Source organism: Cibotium barometz, chromosome 38 (genome assembly GCF_041138505.1).
Source record: "Cibotium barometz isolate CiBa-2024 chromosome 38, ASM4113850v1, whole genome shotgun sequence".
Taxonomy (NCBI): Eukaryota; Viridiplantae; Streptophyta; class Polypodiopsida; order Cyatheales; family Cibotiaceae; genus Cibotium; species Cibotium barometz.
This window is the reverse complement of record NC_141083.1, coordinates 16,771,367-16,787,416: the sequence shown is the minus strand read 5'-3', so window position 1 is coordinate 16,787,416 and position 16,050 is coordinate 16,771,367. Positions and strand designations below refer to the sequence as shown.

The window sequence follows — 16,050 nt, the reverse complement described above, 5'->3', positions numbered from 1 at the left end:
TTTTCGTGCTGTGTTCTGTGCTGTGTGTGTGTGTGTGTGTGTGTGTGTGTGTGTGTGTGTGTGTGTGTGTGTGTGTGTGTGTGTGTGTGAGAGAGAGAGAGAGAGAGAGAGAGAGATTAATTTGAGCGAAGAATTCTTGTTTGTATAGATGTTTTGAGTGGTAGAATTTCTTAGGGCACATTGATTCACATCATGTAGGATGTAGTGAGATGCATGCATTATATGACAGAACTTGGGTTGTACCTTCTTAAAAGAATGCTTATCAGCCAATGAGGTGATAGCTCAAGTGGTAAAGGTGTTTGTGTAGGACGAGGAGGTCCACAAGGCACTTCCTTGGCAGAATCGCCTAAGGGCGGATAAAAAAGCACCAAGTGGTAAAGGTGTTTGTCTAGGACGAGGTACAAGGTGCTTCCTTTGGCAGAATCGCCTAAGGGCGGATAAAAAAGCGCCAACGAGCAGTGAAATACGATAACTGCGGGTGGATCTTGGGCCTAAGGCCAATCAAGAAAAAAAAAAGAGTGCTCATCAAGCTAAGCCTTATGACCCCTCTATTTTGGGCTTGTAAAATACAGTACCATGAAGACAACACATCTCAGTTCCAGGGGTACTTAAGTGTATTGTTTGAGATTTTGCATGACTAAACAATGAACATGAAGTTGGTCTTTAGAATGGTCTTGTAAAGTCTGATATTAGACTATGGATGCATAGCATGATTTATTGGCAATCGTGTTTTGATGTGTTTTCTTTCAATGTTATAATTGTCCAAGTAAATAATTCGATCTCTAGGGTGGCATGACCTATTAAACTCCTTGTGGAAGCCTTGTTGCACTATTCCATAGCCCTGAGCTTGATTAAGAACAAGATGTTGACTAAACATGATTAAGACAGAGGAGAGAGAAGAAGAAGAGAGATAGTTGGTGTCAAGGTTTTCTTTATTGATATGGTACAAAAAGGTGACATAAAAGTCTATACACGATCTAGGTCCTTGGTCTACCCCCAAAGGTGTGACCTCTGGCCCCCTTCTACATGCGTATAGTGATTTCTAGACTTCTACAAATGATGATTGCTTGATGACTGAATGAATAATTACTTTATGCTTTTATATATGCTTGGAGATGTTGGTTGGTCCATTGATGTTGTTGTCAGTTAGCCTTTTTTTTCCCCCCCTAGGAAAAAGATCCTTCAATTAGTTAAAGAAAAACAGCCGCAAAGGGCTAAGTACAACCACGACGAGCTAAATACAGCCTCACTTCATGTAAGGGCGGGAAACAAATGATCAAAGGGAAAGAGATGCTTCTCCTCCAACTGGCCGTGAAAGAATGGCTGTAAAACAAAAAAAAATAGCAAATAGATCTTGCAAAGAAGCACATGTGCAAAAGAACTGAAGTAGAAAACTTGTTATCTGTTGAAGTAGAGCACGAGGGCTGCCCGTAGGTGCATACAACCAACAACAATAGCTGAATAATGATGTGCTAATGATGGTAACCCAAGCCACCTATTTATAGGTTGGACAAGAGCTGGTCAGCCAGTATAAAAACAGTGGGCTGGCCGACTATGCAAAAATACTAAAATAATGTCTAAAAAATAGACAAAAATAGCAAAAAAATATCTGAAATAAGATGAATGCATGGCCTCATAAATCTGGCCAGATACAGCATGAAATATGCACATATATGCCCAATCTGGAGATGATAATGCCAACACCTCCTCGAGCGCCAGATGGGCGGACCAACTCCAACATGCTGAAGAAAGACCTCCAAAGAGTCTGAAGGTTGATAAAAGGCACAAAGCTTGCGAAGATATGGTACATCTGAATACCGAGAAGGTCTTCGGAAGAAGCCACGAGAAGATCGAGAAGATATCAAAGACGAAATAATAGGATCAATCTGAAGAGAGAAGCCCTCAGGAGATGGAACCATAGATGGTACCTCCTCTGCATCTGCAACAAGTATTGGGACCGAAGTAGACTCCTCTGAAGAAGAAGGAAATGAAACAACCAGTGGAACAAAGTGATCATCAGTGATAGTAGAAGTTGTCAGGTTTAAAGTAGGGACAAGCTCCAAGATAATGGAAGATGCCTCCTTTGAAACATAGGAAGGAGAAGCAACTGCCAGAGTAGGAAGCTTGAGAATATGTGAGGATATCTCGGCAAAATCATCCACCTGCCCAGTAGAAGAACCACTATCCTCCTCTGAAAGAGACAAGAGAATCTGCAATAATAGCATCAGCATGCAACAACACAAGGGAAGGGAGATACACATCCACAAAGAAATTAGAGGAACTGATAAGGTCTCTATCAAAAACTCCTGTAAATAATCCTCTGTTGTGGATAGGGCACTGACTTCTGAATCAGAAGTCTCTTTTGTGACCACCAAAATGGACTCATCCTGCTCCTGTGAAGATGAAAGAACAGGGGGATCATAGACAGCAAGAAAAGCCATCTTAGCGCATGAGACTTTGTACCCTCCTCTGTCGTTGGCGAAGGATCTAAACCATCTGTCGTGGGTGAAGTGTTTGAGCCATCGGAGGAGGACTCCTATTTTGCTTTAGCTTTGGCTTTAACTTTGCGGGAAGCAGCTTGTTTTGCTTTAGCTTTGGCTTTAACTTTGCGGGAAGCAGCCTGTTGGCAAAACATTTGGCTTTAACTTTGTGGGAAGCAGCCTGTTTGGCAAAACATTTGGCCCCAGAATGACCAAGTCGGCCACAAAACTCACAAGATTCCTTCATCCTCGAACCCTTGTTGCTGTCAGAATCGTCGTCGTCGTCAGAAGATGACTTTGTGGTGACTTTCTGCTTGTTGTTGTTGGAGTTCCCTTTTCTGCCTTTGCCTTTGCCCTTGCCCTTGTTAGAGGCAACAAAAGCAGACTCTGACTTGCCTTTTCCGCGAAGCATGCACTTGTCGTGGAGATAACTCACGACTTCCTCAAAAGGGGGGAGGGATCACGGAAATAAATGTGATCTTTGAAAGAGTCAAAGGATGATGGTAGCTTACCAAGGAGTTTATGGATCGGGTTGTTGATTGAGCTCCCATACTCCTCAAGCCGCCTCTTGATCCTTGTGAATTCCCCAATCTTATCAATGATATTATCTGAGTCACTGATGGTAATTTCAAGATCCGCCTCCAACTTAGCAATCTTCACGGAAGATACTCTACCGAACCTCCTCTAAATCTCATTCCACATCTGACTGGCATCACTCCGAGAAGATATGAATTGTGCCTAGATAGATGGTGTCATACAATGGATGATGATGAGATGGGCCCGTACATCCAAAACTCCACAAAACGCGGGATCCACCAAGTGAGGAGTGGTGACAGAGGACCACACACCTGCTCCTTCAAGAAGCAATTGCGTATAAAACGACCAAGTATGGTAGTTGGTAGCAGTCAGCTTCATGGAATCACTCACTTGAGGGGGTGAATAGGATGGCACATGGGAAGGGGTTGGGATGAGGGTTTGTGGGAGGGGAGAAACAAGAGAAGTGGTGGTGGTGGGGAATATGGAAGGAAAAGAAGCAGGAATCTGGGAATAAGGTAGAGAAACAGGAAGCTGGGAAGAAGATCCATGTGAATTTGGGGCTTGGGATCGAAGAGAAGAAAATAGAATCCCTGAGTGAGAACCACACTCCATCATGTATATTTTTGGGATTTTATTGGTGTATATAGCAGAGTTACACAGCTTTCTCTCTCTCTCTCTCTCTTTCATCTGTGTATTGCTCTCTACAGCAGTTGTCTTCATTTTCATTGTGCATTCTGACATGGTATTAGTGCCCCAGGTGGCTTGAAGCTTGGAGACAGTCGCACGTCGAGGGTTTACTGATTGAGCTGCTGATTGGAGATTGTTTGGGCTGTATGGGGACTTGGAGATCAGGTAGAAGGTGGCCATCACTATTGGACAACCACCTTGCATTCTATTTGCAACCTCTTCTTCTTCTTTTTTCCCACCCACCCTCCCTTCACAAGACCTTGTGAACCCTTGAGATGTAGGTTTGCTTGAGATGGCTGAGAAGCATGTGAAGATCCTGACACTCCTCACATTCCCGGTGGACTGACAATTGGACGAGAACAACTACGGCATATGGAAGGCAATGATGGAATATGTTTTGGAGTCTTATGACTTGGCTGATTTGGCTGGAGTTGGAAGATGGGGAGTTACCCTCCATACGGAAGGAACGAGAGACACATGCACAGTTATGGGATTGTGTTAATGCCCGAGTCCGTTCTTTCATCTTCCTCAATCACACACCACAGGTGATCAATCACATAAAGCATATGATGCTGGCCAGAGGGATTTGGCAGCATTTGGCTTCTCTCTACAACAGGGTATCACCCATGAAGAGGATCTCCTTGGAAGTTCAGATGCGGGTGGTGAACCCTGCAAAGTCGTCGCGACGATGCGGGAGCACATCAAGAAGTTGCAGGCTCTTCAATAGGAGGTTCTCTAGGTCGAGTAAGAGATCATCAGAGGATATGGCCATAACGTTGTTGTCACACTTGCCCTCTCAGTACTCAGCATTTTACTCCTCTTTGATTACCAGTTGGCAGGCTCAGCACCATCACATGGGAGGAGCTTGTGCCCATGGTCTTGGACCAAGAAGAGCGATTTATGAACCCTCCATAGGGCGGAGGTTTTGAGACCTTGATTGGCCAACGGCAAAAAGCTGTAACAACAACAACAAGGGCAAAGGGAAGTCTTCATCGGAGAAGTCTTATGAGAAGAAGCTCAATGCAGACTGCCGTGAGAAACTGAAGGCTATTAGACCTGTAATGATTATGGCGAGAAAGGTCACTATTGGAGGAAGTGTCCCAAGTGGACTGGGAAGAGTGTTGATTCTTTAGCTTTAGCTGCAAAGACTCTAGCCTTTGTGCACTTGGAGATGTTGGACACAGATGCTTCATCTTCTTCGAGCAAGGAGGTAGTTGGCTTCACCGCCAAGGATACTCGGGAATGGATTCTTGATAGTGGTGCTTCTAGGCACATGACTCCTTTTCGTGACTTCTTTCAGGATTTGAAACGGCAATTAGGTCACATTTTCGTTGGTGACAATTCCACCATACCGATTCACAGTGAGGGTTAGATGGAGATAATTCCCGATCTTTACGTCCCCGCACTTGGTTTTCATGTGTTGTCAGTGCATGAGGTGTGCAAGACTGGCTTCCAGGTGGAGTTTGAGGAGCATTCTGTTGCTCTACGGGACCGCGAGACTGGCCAGGTTGTTTGGGAAGGCGGAGTGGAGAATGGTATATACAAACTCTCAGCATTCTCCTCTTTGACAAGTTCTTAGATTGGTGATTTGTGGCACTTTTGGTTTAGCCACTTGAATGTGGATGCGCTGTGGTGGTGAGCTTTCCGGGACCAGATGGTAGTTGGCTTGCCAGATGTTGGCAGCAAGTAGGGACGTTGTAGTTCTTGCATTCGTGGTAAGTAGCATAGGGAATCTTTTCCGAAGCAAGCTTCTAGGCGGGCTTCGAAACCTTTGGAGTTGGTACACACTGACTTGTGTGGACCTATGCAGACGCCATCCTTGGGAGGTTCTTTGTACTTTATGTTGCTTGATGATTGTAGCAGATTTTCTTGTGCGGAACATGGCATCAAGCGGGAGCTGGCCAATACAGGTTCGCAGTCAAAGAATGGAGTAGTTGAGCGTAATAACAAGATTGTGGTGGAGATGGCGAGGACAATTATGGAACATTGTGATCTTCCTCGTCCACTTTGTGGAGAGGCTGTGGCTACAGTTGTCCATATCCTCAATTGTTCTCCGACGACTTCAGTACCGAACATGACTCCCTTTGAGGTGTATTTTGGCAGGAAACCAGATGTCTCCCATTTTCGTGTGTTTGGGAGTGATGCATATGTACACATTCCAAAGAAGTAGAGGGGGAAGCTCGACTCAAAGTCCCACAAGCTTGTCTTTGTGGGATATAATTCTTTTTCCAAGGGATACATGTTGTATGATCCTCCAGAGAGGAACAATGTTGTTGTTAGCAGAGATCTGGTTTTCGATGAGCATGTTCTAGTTTCCACTAATGATGAGCTGCCACTTCTTGGAGACCCAGATGATTCTGATGATGATTCCCAGTCGATTGTTCCAGCTGGACAGCCTCAGTCAGTTGAGGAGGTTGAGTCCACAGTTGGAGATGAGTCCCCACAGTAGAGCAGGAGACTCAGCGTTCTGTTCGAGTACCCAGGTGGTTGGTAAACACCCTTCGGGAGTTAGGTGTTACAGAGCTTCTCTCCAAATGGACCACAGAGGACGGCTCTCGAAGAGTTCGTGACAAAAAACATTCAACGGAGCTTTTACAGGTAAACTATGCTTTGATGTCTCGTATCATGCGGGACAAAGAGCCCACTTTCGTCAAGGAAGCCCTTGCTCAGGATACTTGGAGGAAAGCCATGCAGGTGGAACTGGAGGCCATAGAGAAGAATAACACTTGGGAGTTGGTAGACACTCTTCAGGAGAGTTAGGTGTTACGGAGCTTGTCTCCAAATGGACCACAGAGGAAGGCCCTCGAAGATCGCATAGAGTTCGTGACAAAAGTCATTCAGCAGAGCTTTTATAGGTAAACTATGCTTTGATGTCTCGTATCATGCGGGACAAAGAGCCGACTTCCGACAAGGAAGCCCTTGCACAGGATACTTGGAGGAAAGCCATGCAGGTGGAACTGGATGCCATAGAGAAGAATAACACTTGGGAGTTGGTTCTAAGGCCGTCAAAACGGTCTGTCATTGGTGTCAAGTGGGTCTTTAAGACCAAGTATACGTTAGATGGGTCAGTGGATAAACACAAAGCCAGACTGGTGGCTAAGGGTTATGCTCAGCGGCCTGGCATCGACTATGAGGATACCTTTGCTTCGACAGCGAGGATGACTACGATTTGGACCGTTCTTGCCCTTGCTTCTTCTCAGCGGTGGCCTGTATTTTAGATGGATGTGAAATCTGCGTTCTTTAATGGTGACCTGCTGGAGGAGGTGTATATTGAGTAGCCTCTAGGCTTTGAGGTTCCAGGATCAAAGGGGATGGCTTACAGGTTGTGGAAGGCCTTGTATGGTCTTAACTAGGCTCCCAGGGCTTGGAATCAAAAGATTGATTCCTTCTTTCTACGGACTGGATTTCAGAGATTGGTTGCACAATGCAGATCCTAACCTATATCTCTTTTGGGAACGCGGCATGGTCACGTTGATTATCCTTTATGTGGATGACCTCATTCTCACTGGTGGCTATATGGAGCACATTGCAGTGACGAAGGTTGCCTTGTCAAAGGAGTTTGAGATGACCGATTTAGGCTTACTTCACTTCTTGGGATTGGAGATCTGGCAGACCTAGAGGGGGTTCTTTGTCTCTTAGCAGTGCTATGTCCATGAGTTGCTTGAGGCCTTTGGGATGGAGAACTGCAAGCCTATCACGTCACTGATGGACTCGAACATAAAGCTTACAAAATCAATGATCCTTGTGAGTGAGTTGATGCCTCTCTGTACCGGAAGCTGGTTGGTTCATTGATCTGGTTCTGTGGGGCTGTTGAGCTTATTTATGTAGATGCCGTTGAAGTCTCATTGGGACACAGGATTGCAGATCTTGCAGTATCTGCAAGGTACGAACGATGTAAGATTCCTCCCCCAACCCCTTTTTGATGTCTAGTATCTTCCCCTGTAATCAACCCTCTTCAGAAATATAAAGACCCTGTTGCTAACTATTTTAACCTAGAGAGAGGAAAATTATTCTAGAGAGAGAATATTCAGATTTTGAATATTTTTGGATAGAAAAATATCTCTTATAATTTAGATGAGTTCCCCTGAAACAGAAATTCAAAAAGAATTTTCCAATGTGCAATTGGAATTAATTGGAAATAGGTATAAAGAACCTTAGTCTAAGGGTCTAGATTTTCAGAAATCTTTAGACTATGGTCCAATTAAGGTTCCTATGGGCCAATAGCATCAATCCATGTGTAGGGAAGAGATAAATCCAAATTTGTAAAAAGAAGATACCCAAAAATGAGTAAATGCTCACATAAGGTGAAGAGTTGAAAATGTACAAGGTTTATTAGTAAAAAACTATGAGCAATATTAAAAATATGAGATATTTTGGGTATCCAAAAATGAGTAAATGCTCACATAAGATGAAGAGTTGAAAATGTACAAGGTTTATTAGTAAAAAACTATGAGCAATATTAAAATGATTCCATTATGACACATATGTAAGGAAGGGGAATTCTTTAAAGGAGGTGCATATTTCACATAAGATGAAGAGTTGAAAATGTACAAGGTTTATTAGTAAAAAAACTATGAGCAATATTAAAATGATTCCATTATGACACATATGTAAGGAAGGGGAGTTCTTTAAAGGAGGTGCATATTTCACATGCTTGAATGAGTTTTAAACTCATAAAAATTGAGATATTTCATCTCTCCTCTCTCCTCATTCAAGTCTAGTTCCAAAAAGTTAGCTTAACTGACCTAAAAATGGTCAAATATTGACCAAACTGATTTAGAAAATTCTAGAATCAGTTTGTTTGGTTAGGAGCTCAATTTTTCCTATAAATAGAAGCCTCCCCCTTGTTGAAAAATAGATAGTGTTTATGCATCGTTACTCTACTCCACCTAAGCCAAGAACTGTGAATTCATTTAATAATTCACTAGTTTTTGGAGCTTCCCTCTTTCTTCAATCCCCATTAGTGGCTCCATCAACATACTTAACCAATTGATTGGTTGGGGGCCTCTACCGTGAACAAAGAATCAAGCAAGTTGTAAGGTAATTAGTGAATATTGATCTTTCTATAATTTCTCAATGTTTCTCTCTTCTCAACCCCTCTCAAGCTTGAGAAGTTTAATTGGTATGGTTTTTTAAATGCTATTGAAGTTTGAATAGTAGTGAAGAGTTACATAATTTAATAAATGCTATTGAAGTTAATTTTCATTTATGTTTAAATTCTAATGATTTTTATGTAAATTCTCTCTCTCACTCAAGAAATGGTCATACTCATGACCCGTTCTCAATCCAAATCAAGCTTTTCCTTAACCCAAGATTAAGCTATGCTTGAGGTCAAATTAATGGCTTTTTTCTATGCTTTTAGTTTATGTATATTGATGATTCAATCCATTATGGATTAATAATCCAATTAGAGATCATTTTAATTATTTTCTTAATGATAAGCATTATCCCTTAGAAAAATTGAGATTTATCAGTCATAGCAGCGGAGCTATGGCAAAATTTTTATAAAAATTATGCATAAAATAATTTCATTCAAAGCATAAAAAGAGGACTTCCTACCATATTCTAGGAATTATCATCCTAGATTAATTGAAAGAATTTCATTACAATCATGGAGAAATTGAATTTTAATATCATGCATAAAGGATAAGTTTTTATATCAAAAGTGTTATTTTTACCATTTTTATTTCATGCATAGAAGTATGCATAATGGATAAATTTTTATATCAAAAGTGTTATTTTTACCATTTTTATTTCATGCATAGAAGTATGCATAATGGATAAATTTTTATATCAAAAGTGTTACTTTTATCATTTTTAATTTTCATGCATAGAAGTATGCATAAAAGAAAATTTTTATATCAAAAGTGTTACTTTTATCATTTTTATTTTCATGCATAGAAGTATGCATAAAAGAAAATTTTTTATATCAAAAGTGTTACTTTTATCATTTTTAATTTTCATGCATAGAAGTATGCATAAAAGAAAATTTTTTATATCAAAAGTGTTACTTTCATCATTTTTAATTTTCATGCATAAAAGTATGCATAAAAGAAAATTTTTATATCAAAAGTGTTACTTTTATCATTTTTAATTTTCATGCATAGAAGTATGCATAAAGGAAAATTTTTTATATCAAAAGTGTTACTTTTATCATTTTTAATTTTCATGCATAGAAGTATGCATAAAGGAAAAAATTTTATATCAAAAGTGTTACTTTTATCATATTGGATTTCATGCATATAGGTATGCATAAAAGATATTCTTTTTATACTAAGAGTGTGATTTTCCTCATAAATGGATTTTATACTTAACTTAGATGCATAAGAGAAATTCTTTTATTCTAAAAGTGTAATTCCCTACCAAATTGAAATTATGCATAAGAAGATGCATAAAAGATTGATTTTAATTTCGAAAGTGTTAGTCTCCTTAAATGGAATTTATGTATAAATAAATGTGTAGAGAAATCTTATATCAAATATAAGAATTCTCTTTTTTTTTTTTAAAGATATGAAATGTGATAAGATGTGATAAGAGGTGTATGAGATGTGATAAGAATTGATAAGATGCGTATGGAAAGTGATAGGATGTGATAAGAGGTGTATGAGATGTGATAAGAATTGATAAGATGCGTATGGAAAGTGATAGGAGGTGATAAGAGGTGTATGAGATGTGATAAGAATTGATAAGATGCGTATGGAAAGTGATAGGATGTGATAAGAGGTGTATGAGATGTAAAAAGATGTGATAAGATGTGTATGAGATGTGATAAGATTTGATAAGATGCGTATGAAAAGTGATAGGATGTGATAAGAGGTGTATGAGATGTAAAAAGATGTGATAAGATGTGTATGAGATGTGATAGAATGTGTTAAGATGAGTTAGGATGTGTTAAGATGTATATGGGATGTGTTAGGACGAGAATGGATGTAATATGGTTGCATGAATGTGATGTGGATGTATACATGTAGATGTATATGTATGAATGTGAATGTTGATGTGGATGTGGATGTATGGATGTAGATACGGATGTGTATGTATGTATGTGGATGTGTATGTATGAATGAGGATGTAAAAATGGACGTATGTATATAGATGTGGATGTATGGATGTATGTATGTAGATGTGGATGTATGTATGTAGATGTGGATGTATGGATGTGATTGTGAATGAAGAGGTGGATGTGAATGTATGGAGGTAGATACAGATGTGGATGTATGTATGTAGATGTGGATGTATGGATGTGATTGTGAATGAAGAGGTGGATGTGAATGTATGGATGTAGATACGGATGTGGATGTATGTATGTGAATTTGGATGTATGAATAAGGATGTGAAAATGGATGTATGCATGTGAATGTGGATGTATGAATATGAATGTGGATGTGTGGATGTGGAAATGGAGGTATGGATGTATGAATGTAGATGTGGATGTATGCATGTAGATGCGTATGTATGAATGTGAAATTGGATGTATGATGTGGACGTACGAACATGGATATGTATGTAGAATAATGAATATGAAGATGTATGTGAGATAATGTAGTCTATATGAGTGAATGGATGAGAACGAGTACACACTGAATGGAATGTGGAATAAGTAATGTGGTCCGAGAGTGGATAATATGGAAAGACAAGAGTTCGTTATAGAAACTGTATTTGTGACTGTTTGTAAATGACTGTTTTATGTCAAGAATGCTGGAGAAGCATTTTGACCGTCTTGAGGGTTAAGGTCATGAAGACTGAACTGATAAAGTTGCAACTGCTGACGGAGAGTCAATGGAGGACGTCTCGCGTAGCAAGGTCGATCGAGGTCTTGACCAGCCTCGGCTCGATTTAAATGGTGAGCTTCCGGTACGGTGGATGAGGGACCAAGGAAGCGGCCTATGAGTGAAGCGCTAGGTCACCTGCGAAGGATCCTAGAGGGTGCTGACCATACGGTGCTCGGGCTCTGGGTCGCCGAAGATACCCACACATGCGTCGTGGAAGATATTGGAATAAGGAGTAAGAGTTGTTTTCTGAAACCGGGCATGGATCTGGTTGATTGACCTTGCTGGTCCTCAACAGATGAGTCCATGGCTCTTTTATATGGATCTGTGGGTTGATCTTGCTGATCTTCCACGGAGACTCCATTCTATTATATGAATATATTGCCGGTTACTATGAGCTAGGAACCATGGAAAAGGCCCCTGAGAGAACAGGTGGTGAGCGTTTTGGTTGCCAATGATGCCATAAGTATACTGATGAAAGAATGACTGGAAATAAGGATTCAACCAGAGACTTTGAGGATTGTCATCAGTGACATAATGGTTTTATTAAAGGATTGTTTTAAAGCTAGTTGATGCTAAGAAAAAGGCAATTTCATATTGGGTGTGTAAGTGGTATGACTAGTTTTATGTTTGCATGAACTTCCGGCTAGGGGGCCTTGGAACTCTTTTCCTTGGTACCCGGGACAAAACCTAACCAAATTCCAAATTGGATCCCATCACTACAGTGGTTGGGCGGTTGCCTAACCCATGGGATCGGATGGGGTTAGGCTGGACTGATGGATCCGTAAATCGAGATTTAATTTCTATTATTACGATAGATGAAGTAAATCCCGGATAGAAATTGTTCTATGGATAGGAATCAACGGCTGTGCCTCTTGATGGGGAAAAAAGCATTGATCCGAATGATCCAAGTGCAAGTTCTTCCTTGATTTGACCAAGTACCGTTAAAGGTGCAGTCAGATCAGTTTGATCAGTAATGATCTTGACTACGTTAGAGTAAAGAGTTATCCTGGTGGAATCGCCCGTGCTTTTCGGGTAAAGGAAGTTTTTCCGGTTTCGGTTTTGGACAAACCGACGGATTAGTCTCTTGTCCGGATATCCGTGGGCGAGGCCCCGAGTGTGGGACCCCTGTCCCGCGCGAGAAGTGCTACTTCCGCTGCTAGTACCCCGAATCCGTTGCTCGGTGGGAACAGGGATCTCACAGTTGGTATCAGAGCAGGTTTTGAAAGCTAATAAAGATAATTAAATTCTTATCTGAAATTGGTAATAAGAATTCAGAAACAGCATTTTCATAATGTATTTTCATTCCGTAAGCTTCTTTAATGAAGAAATTTTAATCAAAGAAATTGTTTTTATAGATGGAAGTTTCCCATTTATCTGGTATTCCCGACCTCACCCAGTCTCAAGATATGATTGCATTTGCCTTCGAGCATCTCATCTCTTTCGCTTCAACACGAACAAGCCGAGCAAGACTCGCACGCCATTTCAAGGAATTATATTTTCCTAACCCAGTGGAGAGACAACAGCATAAGTGGGTTGCAGGGCTATATATCCACGCCTCTTATAACCGGCATGCAATGCTGAGGCAGAACCTCTCATTGGCCATGATTTTGATAAAGCTGAAAATGACACGTGGTGTCATTCTATATCTTTCAACGCCTCAAAATTTCAGACGTGCTTGCCGAGTTTATAGACTCCTTAGTCGATTTATCCCTAAGGAGAAAATAGTAACTCCCTTCGCAGTTAGAGAACTTATGTAACAGGGCATGACTATGGCCCAGTACGGTCCTCTTATATGTCTTTCGAGGAGATTTTGAACTCAGAGCCGAGTTGCTCTATGTATATATTGCAACTTTTATATAAATAAAGAAACGTTTTTCGGTTAAAAAATTCCTGTTGAATAAATGATTGTTTATGGCGAACGATCTACTGCTGATAAAGAAAAAAAAATCTGTTAAATCGGACATATGCCGTAGATCTCCATTAAGATCTTGTCTTGTATAAGAAATTGTTTTCCGAACTCTTAAGTCTTAGGATCTTGTGAATAATATCAAAATAAAAATTTAATAATATATAAATTTTGGCAAAATCATGAGACGAGGAAACCGTGGTCGTCAGCCAGACCCTGTCTCTGAAGATGACGAGCTTGACCTTAATGTTCGCAAGGCTCTTCATAGGTCTCAGCCAGGACCCTTCAAAGGAGAAGGGGAGAACTTGGGTGAGGCTGTGGAGAAATGGGTGGAAGCCTTGGAAGAGTATTTTGATGTCACAGGATACAATCATCAGAGCAATTGGCTAATAAAGATCAACTGAGAAGCCAAATATGTCAAAAATTTATCAAGAAACACAAAAAGGTTGTAATTGTGTGATATAATTCATACAATTTGATATTCAAACTGAAAAATTTGTAATTTAGTAATTGGGTTTTCAGATGCCGCAATTGTATGGAACCCTGACTTGCTTGAGGCCTAGACATGATGGTATCTATCTTATAGTTCCAAGTATCATGACTACCCATATATACCGAGAGTATAACTGCAGCTCTTTACTGACAGTATATACGAGTAAATCTAAGACTTGAAATTATAAGCGTTAATGCTATCCAGATGATGATTTCGAATGTGGTTGATATGATTTTTAATTCTGTTTGAGAATTGATGAATTGAATTGGATTCTGATTGAAAAATGATGATTTTCGAAATTTAGTTGAAATGTAATAAGCTGAGCGAAACCACAATGAGGATGAATGGGACGAGTCCCAGTGATGATATTCATAACTGGAATGATGATAATGATTTCAGCAAATCACTATGAGATTAGTGGATTGTGTTGTCAGATTGCTACTGTTAACACTTGAGACGGTAGATTAAGTTAAGGGATGACAAATTGAGAACTTGCTTAACTAAAATTCCTGTGGAGGAATGTTCAGAAGGAAAATTTTCAGTCTAATGGACCATTATCGTGTTAAAGATATGAATGATATGATCTGAATGAATTGTTATTTAGTGATGAGTTCTATATAAGGGATAATTATCCCCGTATTCTGTTGGGTTGACCAGAATATAAGGAACCCCAGAATAAATTGGATCTTAAGAAAAAGAGTTGTCCTCTACCTTGCGAGATGAGGACATCTCGCACTTTTCAAGTGGGGTAGAATGTAAGATTCTCCCCCAGCCTTTGAGGTATACAAGAGTAAGAATCTCCCTTTCTGATCTTATAATTATTCTCTCTCTAAAATAAAAGAAAGATTCTGTTTAAAAAAGGAAGAACCTTTTCCCTGAATACTTCTCAAGAGTCCCACCTGTTTTAAGATTCAGAACAATGAGTTCAGAAGTGAGAATCGATGTTTTGGATATCAAGGTTTTGGTCTTCATTCGAGTACGGCCCAAAAGAAGTTCTTTATCTCTTGGGAAGTATAAGAAGTTATCTCCCAGATATTGTGGACCAAAGAAAGTAGGTGATTTAGCTTACGAACTTCTTTTATCTCCTCATCTCAAAGTTCTAAATGCCTTCTATAGAAAAATATGCCAAACCCAAATCATGGAAAGACGGTAAAACTTCAGTGGCAAGTTACCGTTGGCTTCTAAGTTACGCTAGCTCCTTCCTTTATATAAGTCGTAACTTTTACTTGTCGTTCACAGTAATCTTACTCCCATCGATCTCCTTTCTTTCTTAATCTCCTTCATGGCTTGGCAACAAGAATTAGTTTTATCCATAATGATTCCTCACCTTCAAGACGCAAGTGAGTCTGTGAAGAAGGATTTTATAGAACAGTATGAGCGCTCACTTTTTCCTCACCTAGGAACTTCTGTAGCGCAGACCAAATGGCGGACCTATCAAGACATAACTAGCGTAACACCCTGGGGTCAGCAGCACTTTCGTAACAATGTCCGCTTGGCCATGGTTATTGAAGCCTTGGGTTTGGGTCCTCGATACTACTGCGTCATGAGATCAAGACATCTTGGGTTTTCTGAGCGGGTCTTCTTACTGGCGTGTTTTCTTCCTCATGAGAAGATATGCCTTTACCCCGTTTTTGGCTTGCCTCTCAGAGGTCCTTTTGTTAGAACACCTCATACCACTGAGATAGGCGCAGCAATAACCCACAGAATCATTCCCATAGATGAGTTACCTTATACTTGTGCAGCTTGTGAGGACTGCTTTTGTGACCATATGATGGACGGGCTTATGGAAGTGTAAAGAGTTCCTCTATCTTTACTGTATAAGTTTCGAGAATGAATAAAGTTTAAATCTTGTTCGTATTTTGAATCTTGCTCTCTTTAAGACTTATCTTGGTGGTTAATCTTGATTAAAATTTTTCTCTAAGTCTCATATTCGTGAATCTTGCGAAATTATCACAAGTTGCGAGATGAGGACATCTCGCGTTTTTTAAGTGCGGTAGAATGTAAGATTCCTTCCCCAACCCCTTTTTGATGTCTAGTATCTTCCCCTGTAATCAACCCTCTTCAGAAATATAAAGACCCTGTTGCTAACTATTTTAACCTAGAGAGAGGAAAATTATTCTAGAGAGAGAATATTCAGATTTTGAATATTTTTGGATAGAAAAATATCTCTTATAA

General features: G+C 40.1%; 1 protein-coding gene across 1 annotated transcript in view; it reads left to right on the top strand.

Annotated features, from left to right (window-relative positions):
- Positions 1-16,050, top strand: part of LOC147616398 (uncharacterized) — a 41,499-nt gene that overhangs the window by 228 nt on the left and 25,221 nt on the right. The window lies entirely within an intron of this gene.